Source organism: Heliconius melpomene, chromosome 1 (genome assembly GCF_056956725.1).
Source record: "Heliconius melpomene rosina isolate 202511_hmr_F chromosome 1, ASM5695672v1, whole genome shotgun sequence".
Lineage (NCBI taxonomy): Eukaryota > Metazoa > Arthropoda > Insecta > Lepidoptera > Nymphalidae > Heliconius > Heliconius melpomene.
Window position 1 is genome coordinate 2,545,613 of NC_140389.1, and position 12,042 is coordinate 2,557,654.

Consider the following 12,042-nt stretch of genomic DNA (forward strand, 5'->3'; position numbering starts at 1 on the left):
TTGTATTGCAGATTCAAATGCAATATCGTTAGTTTGCCCATATAGCGGGAAAGGCAGAGGAGACCAACTATTAAGACTTTTCCTTTTATAGTACCCCTGTACTACGGGGTACAATAAAAAGGAATCTACATGCATATTACAGAGTTCAACGCCGCGTAATTTCTTCTCAGCAATGTCTGTCGGTCACTCAGTATCAGAGAAGTTTTATATAGAAGACTGATTAAAAAAAACATAACGTTCTAGAAAATTATTAAGTAGAGACGAAAAGCTATCCAAAACATTTATAATGTAAATGTGTTCCTATAACGTATACTTATACTTTTATCATTGCCACCATTACGTCTCTAATGTTCGTTAGGATTCGTCCCTTAAATTGTATTTGTGGAGGTGAGAGTGTTTTGTGTCATTTCTTTTTGTAGCTATTTGAATAAATAAAATACGAGTATACAGGGTGTCCCAGGAGGCAACGATAAAACGAAAACAGGTGATAGACCAAGTCGTGACAGTTATGAGAAAAATATAAAAAAAAATGTGGGTCAAGTATTTTTGATATTATATTGAATTAAAAAAAAATCGGAAAAACTGACACCCTGTGATGATTTTTCAAGTCCTAAGACTACAAATATTACTCTTTTTTCGTTTTTTTTTCTGTAATGTAATCATGAGTAACCCTTCTGTGAATTACAATTTAAGATTGAAACATACCTGCATCGGTTTTCAAGAAAATGTGGTGTTTTTGCCAAACATTAAATTCAAAATATTTACTACACCCAACTTTAACCGACTGTACTGTAAAAAAAATGTACTACACTGTTTTTGCAAGTAACTTTAAAAGTTGGCGCATTTAATCTGAATTTCGAAATGGTACGATACTTGCTGGATCACTTCTTTGTTGAAGAGAGAAAAATCGAAATACACGATAATCGGGATGACGTTCAGAGTTTTGGTATCTTTTCCGATACATTCTAGCTGCAGCATTACCATTACATAACCATTCTCCATGAATGAAATGCATATTGGCAATGTGTCAAAGACCGAGTATATGGCCTGCGAGAGCCCGGACTCGAGCACTATCCTTATAGGTTCTGGGCCAACCCCTAAGTCGGAAAAGGTTTGGACGGTATCCTGCGATCACAAACCACACCAGTGACCTCCCGCCACTTAGCCCAGGCAACGCTTATCCGACCATGGAGATTGTAATCGATGCCTCCAGACTCGTGCATGACGGATCTAAGATACCTGAACTTTTCCGACTTAGGGGCTGGCCCAGGACCTATAAGGATAGTGCTCGAGTCCGGGCTCTCGCAGGCCATATACTCGGTCTTTGACACATTGCCAATATGCATTTCATTCATGGAGAATGGTTATGTAATGGTAATGCTGCAGCTAGAATGTATCGGAAAAGATACCAAAACTCTGAACGTCATCCCGATTATCGTGTATTTCGATTTTTCTCTCTTCAACAAAGAAGTGATCCAGCAAGTATCATACCATTTCGGAATTCAGATTAAATGCGCCAACTTTTAAAGTTACTTGCAAAAACAGTGTAGTGCATTTTTTTTATAGTACAGTCGGTTAAAGTTGGGTGTAGTAAATATTTTGAATTTAATGTTTGGCAAAAACACCACATTTTCTTGAAAACCGATGCAGGTATGTTTCAATCTTAAATTGTAATTCACAGAAGGGTTACTCATGATTACATTACAGAAAAAAAAACGAAAAAAGAGTAATATTTGTAGTCTTAGGACTTGAAAAATCATCACAGGGTGTCGGTTTTTCCGATTTTTTTTAAATCAATATAATATCAAAAATACTTGACCCACATTTTTTTTTATATTTTTCTCATAACTGTCACGACTTGGTCTATCACCTGTTTTCGTTTTATCGTTGACTCCTGGGACACCCTGTATATATGGCTGTGGACTTGGAAGAGAAGTGGAATGAACCTAATGTTAAAACAATTAGTTTTCGATTATCGTGGAGAAGCGGAAATTAACGCCGGAATTTTACTTTCTCAAAAAAAATAATCTGTATTTTAAAGGCACTCTTGTAGATCTTTAGACGTTGAAATTATAACAATTGGAACTATAGCTCAGTATATTTATTAAAATGCTTCAATCGTCAAGAAATTGTTAATTGATCATTAATTAAAAATCTTTATTAAGGAATTTAGTAATAATCTTTACATCGACAAAGCTTTACAGTATTATAATATTTTATAGCTAGAAATAATAGAGATATGAACTTCACACTTAAATACAAGAAAGCTAAAAAAAAAAATAATGTCACAAAAGAAAAAACTAACGCAACTATAGTAGTTGCTTTATAACTATCTACAACCCAGACAGCCTTTATAGGTGCAGTCTGTCGTGATAAATTGTTATACATATGGCAAGATAGTGAAGTTTTACAGAACTTATTGCACAAGCCTGTGACTGTAAACACGACAGGTTGTAGGTTCGATTCCCGCTCGAGGAAATTAAATATTTTATATTTTCTTTTCTTTCCTCTGGTGTCGAGGCAATAGCGTGGCGTTGGGTTCCACCACTCAAACTACACAACTGTAGCTCCTCTGGTGTTGCACGGGGTTGTGGGCGGTGATCACTTACCATCAGGTGACCTGAACGCTCGTTTGCCTCTTCCTTTTCCAAAAACGTAGATTATTAAAACTATCTAATTTATACTCTTGTATTTAGAAGAACAAAGATGCTGTAAATGCCAATATTTATTCCGGTGAGTGAGAATTGAACCTACATAAAAAAAATCAAAGACTACAAAATTATCTCAGCTACCAAAGATATATTACATACATTCAACGAACATTCATCAGTTACCACAAGTATTGCAATATATGGTATTCCAAAGTCACCCCTATTGAGATTAGCAGTGACAAATGAACAAACTGACACACTATCTATATTAATATCCCTAGCTTGGTCACCAATATTGGCGTATTTGGCCAAAACTTGGTTCCAACATCACAGGGTCCTGAGCCTGTGCTTTCAGTAGGCTTCAAGCCTCTGGGAAGAGAGGACGTATCGCGTTTCACCCTATATCTCGATAACAAGTGTTTTGTGCTTAATTGGATTATTTCATAGAAAATTGTGAGTATTTAAATATAGTAATATAACATAAACTGCATGTTCTTTGCAATTTATATGAGAAATTATATGGAGATATTTGTACTGTATTGTTATTTTATACGCGTAATTTAGTTTTTTTAAATAATTAAGAGTAATTTACGTGTTGTAAACATGCACATACATGTATGTAACATGTAATTTTCAAATCATATTATTTTTGAGTAACATTATGTTTGTTTGTAGTGTTATTTAGAAATATATGTGTAAGCATTAAGCGAATCAAAAAATAATATTTTAGATATAAATCCACACTTTTATATGGAAGAAAGACAAAAGACAGAGTTATTTATTTACAGAAATATTTCAAGGATAAATTGAATAAGACACATTTTTTTTCTCTTAATGTAATGAATGATTAAATAATTTTATTTATATAAAGAAATCTTCTATTATTTTTCTTTTGTTTAGAGTAGGGAGTTTTTAAATTTTTATTAAGTCCTTTTGTTAACTGAAACCATTATAACGTTGTATGAAAATCAGACTGTTTACTACGTCGTGGATTCGACACACTCGGGACAAAGAAATATTTATTTTTTTGCTGATTATGTTTCGCTTTTCAACACTGTGCAATGTCTCGAATTAAGGCGGAGAGTGTAGAACGTAGTGATTGGGATGAAACGTGTAGTAAAAAAAGGGCTTTACATATCAAAAATACATATATAATGAGCACAAGCTCGATAAGTTTAGGACTAGAACGGAGTCCAAGATTCCATCAGCCATCTTCCAATTCCAAAAGACCAGCTCGATAGTACTATAATATTGTATTGTTATCTAATTCACATATAATTGCCAATTTCTCAGATTATAATACACAGTTGCTCACAGTTCGACATAGAAAAAATGTGTTAAAATAGAGAGAAGTTACCAAATGGTAATAAACATTAAATTATATTATTTAGGGAATTGAACACACAGTCATCAAATTGCCGTTCAAATACGGTCACATTTAATTCCGATAGCTATAGTACCTGATACCTGAAGACAGAAATATATTTTATTTTATTAAGTCAAAATTTCTGCTCTATAACGTTTATACAGCATGTTAGAAAAATAGGGATTAGGAATTAGTATATTTCTCGTTATCTCCATTTCTATTTCTTTAACTGATAAGAAACAGGTCACTAAGACAGCAATTTCCAATCAAATCGATATAGCGCGAAGGTTAAGCCAAAAGTTCAGAATTTATTCTTGGTTGTCACGCTACCACCAGACAGTTATTGTTTCCTAAGGAACTGTAGACTGACTTCAAAATAAAGTTGTCAGGTAAATTGTGATAGGTGAAGCCTATTTCATATGATTAGACAATACATTGATTTTTTTGTTTTTGTTCTTCTAGTTTATATATGGCTGTAAATGTGACAGTTTGTGGGTTCATCTCCCTCTAGAAATAATGCTCTAGGCTAGGCTACTAGGCTCTTCCTCTACCTACCCTGCTATGTGCCGGATATAATGTGAATGTTTTTCAGTTTCGTGTGTCAGGGTAGAGAAAGGGAGTCTAGTGTTAAGGCACTCCACTCTGCACTTTCCGCCGAATTCTGAAGGCATTGCATTTCCTCGAGGGGAAATCGAAACCATAACCTCGCGTTTTAAGTCAATTTCTGGCCTCAACTTTAAATTAAATTAAAATAAATAATTTACCAAGAAATAATCATAATTTATCACCAAGACTTCAATATTTATGAAAGGTAATATAATCCGGTACACCGTGTTTAAACTTCAGCGTGAAACTTAGTCGATTGAACTCACTGTTTCACTTCTGCAACTTTGTAGAACGCTACGAAGCTGCATAAGCTAAGTTACACGCTAACTTCATTAATAAGGAGTTAGTCAATTAATATGAAGATCTAGGTAACATTCGTATTTTATACTTTTATAAGGAGATTTTTTTTTATCTTTTTGAATAAAATATAACCGTAAACGTGACAGTTATGGGTTCGACAAAACCCATCGATGAGCTCCTTCAGCCGTTTAATACCGGAAGAGTATTATAAAGATAACAGTTTCCTCAGTTCACAAGTGAAGAACAGAGTGTCCTGACACTAGGTCTTTAGGTCTAAAAAAATAAAGTAAGTCTTGTAACAGACTAATCATTAACTCTACAAACCAGAAAAAATATTTTTTATAGGATCAAATTTTATGAACAGCTATCGAATCTGTTAGCCTTGACATAGTATATCTAAATATATAGATATAGATATAGATATTAATTATCAAATTTATTTACTTCGATATATGTAATTAATTGTTCTTGTATTCCTTTGTCGGCAAATAAAAGCGTTTAAGGGTCAATTAAAGCAATTTTAAGAAGCGGCATCTTTGTTTGATATTGTCTGGAATAACGTTTGTTCTTGATCTACAATTTAGACCCATTAGTTTTGTTGGGAGTCTTATCAGAAATATTTACTACTAGCGGCCCCCGCGCGGCTTCGCCCGCATGGACTGTATGAGTATTTATTTAAGTGTATTTAAAAAATATATTTTTGCTAATTTTAGTATGGATATTTTTACTGTTATGTACTAAACTAGCGACCCCCTTGCGGCTTCGCCCGCTTTTACTACTGGATTATTCATATAATGTATGTTTGCAAAGCACTTAAGATAATGTGAAAATTAATTAAACTCTAATGCAACCTGCATTTTCGTAGTTTTAATAAGGATTTTTCAATTGTTTTACTCGGCGAGGATTTTTTAGTAGGTACCGTAATTTTAAATCTGTGCTACTAATCTTTTCAAGTACTTATTAAAATATATTTAAATGACTATTTTTAGATAGTTAAATGACTATTTTTAAGCGGAAGAAATTATAAACAAAAGCCTACCTACTAATAACTACTACAAAATATATGCAACCAAATATATCGCGCTGAAATAATACATTCAACTCCAATTATCCAATACGTGCAAACGCATCTAAATCTTCGTTGCTATAGAGACAGGCGGGTTTTTTTTTCGAGCTTGTGGTTAATGCTGAAGAGGGTATTCTGTCCCTGATGAAAAGCAAGCACTACGTGGCTGCCTTTGATGGCTGCCAATGAAATAGAATGCATCGGCCGGGAATCGAACCCCGGCCGCCCGCGTGGCTGGCGAGCATTCTACCACTGAACCACCGATGCGTGTAAGGCATGGCGAGTGGCGAGCCGTTTCGCAGCAAGGATTTTTTGATATTGTAACAACTTCTAAAGTACTTATTAAAATGAAAAACAGTAAAAGACAGTTGTTGATCTACATTAAATGGCCAACGTAACTAATATACTTATTTATATTCTGAGAGTAAGGGATAAGTAAAACTTGAGTCGGCACAGCTGATGAGTCAACGGCGTGATGTGTCAACAATTAAATGCGTTTTTCTCTAAAACTATTCGCAATTTCGAAATAGTGTAGAAGCAAATTTTATCTTCGTTTAACGTAGAAAATTAATAAAGTATTTTAAAGTATAAGGATTAATACCATTATGTAAAAATATCCCTCACAATAAAAAATATATTGAAATTACTATTTTTAGACAGAAACTACACTAACTACACGTTATCCTTAAAAGATAAAAATATGCTGTCGCGGACTTTTTTGTAGATCTTATTAAGAGGAATAATACTCCAGTACATTATTTTCATGTAGCACTTACCATTAAAGCAGCGCATGCGCGAAAGTGTCTCAACGGGTAGGACTTTAGACACATTTATCGTATTTATGTTAATTTACATAAGAATTTACAAATAATAAACTATATATAAACCTTCCCTGAGAAATACTCGACCTAATGGTGAAAACCGCATAAAAATCCGTTGGGTGGTTTAGAAGAAGAAGAGTTAGAAAGTTCAGACAGACACGAAAAGCGACTTTGTTTTATAAGATATAGGATAAGAAACAGACAAAATTTTATATTTGTTTGTTTTTGTGTTTTAGTATTGTGTAACTACATGCACTTGAAAACATATAGTAGCGTAGACAGTGGGAACCTAGTGCTGAGACACTATGGCCTCCACTTTCCGTCCAATTTTTCTCTTAACTCCTTGCCGCACTCTATCTTGTTTCCAGATTAAATGAAAAGAAGTCCCCCTAGGGAATTGATGCTACAACCTTTACGTGCTGAAGCGCCACAAGTGCCCAAAGATAAAATTCATTTTAAAATTAAATTCTCTTTCATATTTTTTTATGAAACAAAAGCCATCATGTGTAGTATACGCGCGTCACCTGTCACGCCGCGCCGTCCCGTCCGGTCGCTCACAATGCTTAGAAATTAGGTTATTTTGTTCGCATTTTAATGAGAATGCCCGTGTTGTAGAGGGAATAGTCGTCACGTTCTTTCTATTATGTTATACATATGTATAATATATATCTATACTTATATCTCTGCCTTTATCTATACTAATAATAAAATTGTAACTGATCGGTGTCTGTACATGCAAAATATATGAGGAAAATTGCATTTGCTGTGGAGAGGCGATCTCTTCGTAGGATATGCAGAGTCAACTTAGCTGAACAAATCCGAAATGAAGAGATGCATAGAATAGCAGGTACTAGCGAGGATGTTACGGAGAAGAAGAACGTGCTCAGCAGGTTTGGGAACGATTATTTCTAAAGTGGGAATCGAATTCACAACCGTGACGCTTATAGTGCTGTGGTGTGCTGTGCCAGTAGAAAATACGAATATATAAAAGTATTATATATAAAACATATACATAAAAAAACCAAATAAAACAATGAAAAGCTTCTCAATTCTTCCCTTACGTAGTCATGACTAAGCATTTCAAGTGTTTTTCCGGATATTGGCTGGTCTACAACTTTCGATCTTTCAACAAATTGGGTTCAAAATTGATGTTTGATTTCAGTCTATTGTTAGACCGAGTATCTGTAATCTATTCTTATATTACGACGCCGAAGAGTATGTTTGGTTGAACGCACTAACCTCAGGAAGGTTCAAATTGAAAAACTCTTTTTGTGTTAGATAGTCCATTTATTTAGGCTTTAGACTATATTAAATATGGTCACAGTTACATTAGATACTTAGAATGTGGCATATGTCATGTATGGTTTATCTCATTTGAACGTGCGGGCGAATCTGCAAGTAAAACTTTATAAAGTTATAAATATATTCGTTTATGTTCAGTGCATTTTGAAACCGTTGTGTCATAAGGGCATAAGCATGTGACTGTACACGAACAGTAGTGAGTTCGATTCTTATTCGAGGGAATGAAATACTTAGTATTTTCATTTCCGCGCTTTGTTGTATCGCGGCAAAGTGCGGCGTTCAGTTCCAGCCCTCAACACGTAATGCCCCCAGAATTCGGTGGAACGTGGGTAACGGAAGTGTCTTAATGAGGAATAGAATGTGTTAATAGAAGGTTCTTAGGATCCCTCTGTCTAATTCTACTACGTGCGAGATACAGCGCTTAAATAAATCATTTTCATAGACAACCAGTTTGTATAATCTAATATGCCGACGGTGATGTACATAATAGTTATACCTAACATATATTTTATTAAAATAGAAATATTATTTACTAAAGAAACCTAAAAATACTATTTAAATTTAAACAAAATTCCAAACCAAAAAGAAGTCGCATCGCTAGTTTTTTATAAAGAGGCTTACATTACAGAAAAGAGAGCGTTCTGAGTGAAACTTATTTTTTTATCGAACGGCCGTACAATGGCCCACCATTGTGGGGATTATGTTGTGATTTTATGCAAAATAAGTTGAAGCTGTTATAGTCCTTATGTACTGAATCGGAAAGCTCAATATTGTATCACGAGAAAAGAAAATGATGTTCTAAAGTACAGGCGTCCAATTGTCTGATCAGACTCGCGTAGTATAAGAATGGTTCCTCACTTTAGTTATTTTAAATTCGAAATATATCTGGTTTTTATAAAAAATATAGTAATACTAAATCAGTTTCTCGCTGTGTCCCGCACACAGCAGGTTAGGCGGAGGGAACCTAGTGTTAGGATACTCCATTTCCTTGGGGAGTGTAGGAGAGAAAGCAAGAGCTAAGAGAAGATTTCCCGAATTTGTTATGGGAATAAAAAACAAACGATTTCATATTTATAGTCCACGCAAACAAAGCTACGGGCTACGTCTCGTAAAACATACTATCAAGGCAAATGTAGACTATAGAGTAGAAAACGTAATGGAAAACGTGGAGATTTTCAGAAGTAGTTTTTCAAATATTGCTGGATTTCCCTATCACAGCTATCGGTCGTCACACTGCATGCAGCGTGAGCTCACACCGGATGACTTTGTACAATGCACGCTTATTGAAAACAGATTTAGGGTTTTCAAATTGTTATTTTAAAATTTTAATAAAAAATGATGCATAAAGTTTTTAAAAGTTAAAATTTGATGTTTGGATTTTGTTTAGCTTAGAATATTTCCAATGTTCTTTGACCTTTTAACTAACTTTCTGTCACACAGTACACGAATAACCGAATTGGTAACCGAATTATAGAACTAAGCAGAAAGTGGAGATTAAAATGTCTACTTTTTAGGATAGGCAAAGGGAGTCGAGTGTTAAAACATTCCGTTACCTGCATGCCACCCAATTTTGGAGACATTGCGTTGAGTGGCAGAACTCAACGATGCCTTTTATCTTCTTACCATAGCAAAGTAAGCAAATAATTCAGTCCTTCTAGTGGGAATCGAATCCACATCCATCGCAGACAGAAGCTCATGTTCCTGCGTCACAATGGTCTCAATTTTCTACTTTCCGCCCAAAATTCAAGAGATACTCGTATATGAAGTTAAAATATGAAACTTACCCATAAGCCTAGTAAATTATTTCCAATTGACAATTTATAGCAACCTTTCAAGGCTTACGTTCATATAACGTATTTTTACGCATGTGTCCTGAGTTTTACGGGTAAATTCGATACTTAAATAATAAATTACTATGGCCGGGTCGTTTTACGAGTGCGGTTAAAAATGTATACCGAGCTTTTCAATGTTGGCAGATGTAAATTAAATAGCAAATATTGGTTGTATGGGATAATGAGGTTTTTCAGTTTACCTATTGTATACGAATGGCAACTGTTTTTTGTTTTATATCGATCAAGAAATCGAGAATTCGATAATTTTTGATGGTTAATTATGATGAATATTTTTTATAATTAATATTTTTCAACTTTAATAGTAATTTATTTTACTAATAGAGTCACATATTTTGACTTCATCTCCTTTCTTTATATTTATTTTATTAATTTAACATTTATTCCCGCATATAATGGGGTAACTGGCATCAACAAGCGAACAGATCATAGTGTAAAAACACTGCCCTCCACTTTTCTCCTTTAATGACATTATCTAACATAGCTAATATGTTGAACATAACATACTACATAACATAAACATAAAACATAAATCCAGGCAATTGATAACGCGTGTTCCAAACCCATAAATCATTCATCACAGCGTGTCATTCAAAATCTGTTAGCGTCAACAGATGGGCCCGGCTGAGCCCAGAGCATTCACTTGACATGTTAAATGGATGGCGTCAAAATGGCCAGTTTCGTTTATGTCTATTGATAGAAATTAAGAAATGCTTAAAGTTGTAATGTAATTTGTTATTTGAGATTGGGAGAGAGGGTAGTGATATAATATTCCGTTCTCCATTTTTCTGGTAGTTGGGTGGAGGTTGGGTTACGGTTGGTTATGCCGACAGGAACTGCTCATTAAGTTTATTAATTTTTCCTAAGATATTGTATTAATACCTTGATGAGATGGACTCAATAAATTATAGCCCATTAATAACCGAAGACTAATAAATATATTAAAACAATAAATTTTACCAAAGTTAGTTCAGTAGTTTTTGCGAACAGCAGACAGTCAAAAATTACAAAAGTTATATTTTTTGCTGTCTGTTAATTGTTCCAGAAAAGAAATGCATATATACCCACTAAAGATAGTCGGAAATTCGAGAAAGGAGAGTTAATACTAAGTTTTCTCCATCCTTACTAAATGTAGAATTGCTAAAAGAAATGAAAAAATTGTAAAAATTTAAATAGCATTAATATTGAAAGTCCATTTATGAAACTGCACGTGGTACAATTTTACGAACCACTGACCTTAATGAAGTGATTAATAGCGCTCATTCAATTAATTATTATATTTTTTATGAGATTTCCTTTTTCCATTATCATCATTAATATTTTTTTAATTTCGGGAGAGGTACTGGATTTTTTCTGTTCTGTTGAGGACTAGTGCTGTAATCTGGTCTTACTTATTATTATCTGTTTAGTTAACTACGTATATAGTAAAATATAATAAAAAAAATTATAAATTGCTATTATTGACAATTTTTCTTTAAATTAATATAAACAAATAAATTATAAAGAACAACGGTCTCGTTAAAAGAAAAGCTATTTGAAAGTTGTTTCGTTTTTATGCTTGTTATTTGAAGTACAAAAAAATTAAAAAAAAAGAAACGGATGGATAACGACTTCACTTGACTTTGAGGGATGTTTTTCAAAAAACACTCGTAACATTGAGACGACTGGTTGGAAATTGAATTTAACTACTGGAAAAAACTGGAAATAGAGGAAATAGAATAAAAATCCTGATTGTGGAAGGGCAAAAGCGGCGGGTTCGATTACAATTCGGGGGAATGAAATATTTGATATTTTTATTTCTTCACTCTGGCAACGAGGCAAGCCGTAGCGTTTTCTTTCACCATTCAAGCAGTGTTTTGAAAACTGAGCGGAAAGTAAAGAACAGAGTGTCTTTATATTGGATCACCTCTGCCTACACTCTTATATGCAGGATAAAGCGTGAAATTAAATATAGAAAAATAATAATACCTACCTTTATAGTAATGAAAATTTTATTTCATTAAGTGAGACAAGATGTTTATTTGTTTAGAGGAGCATGCTCCCTCCGACCTCAAGCTTAGAAAAGGGTCGAGAGTGCTTA

General features: G+C 33.9%; 1 protein-coding gene across 1 annotated transcript in view; it reads left to right on the top strand.

The window, feature by feature from the left end:
• Positions 1-3,016: 3,016 nt before the first annotated feature.
• The window catches only part of igl (IQ calmodulin-binding domain containing protein igloo), a 106,879-nt gene continuing 97,853 nt past the window's right edge, over positions 3,017-12,042 (top strand). The window contains exon 1 of the mRNA XM_085185950.1: positions 3,017-3,104. The gene's annotated coding sequence lies outside the window, so the exon portion shown is untranslated. The remainder of the gene's footprint in view (positions 3,105-12,042) is intronic.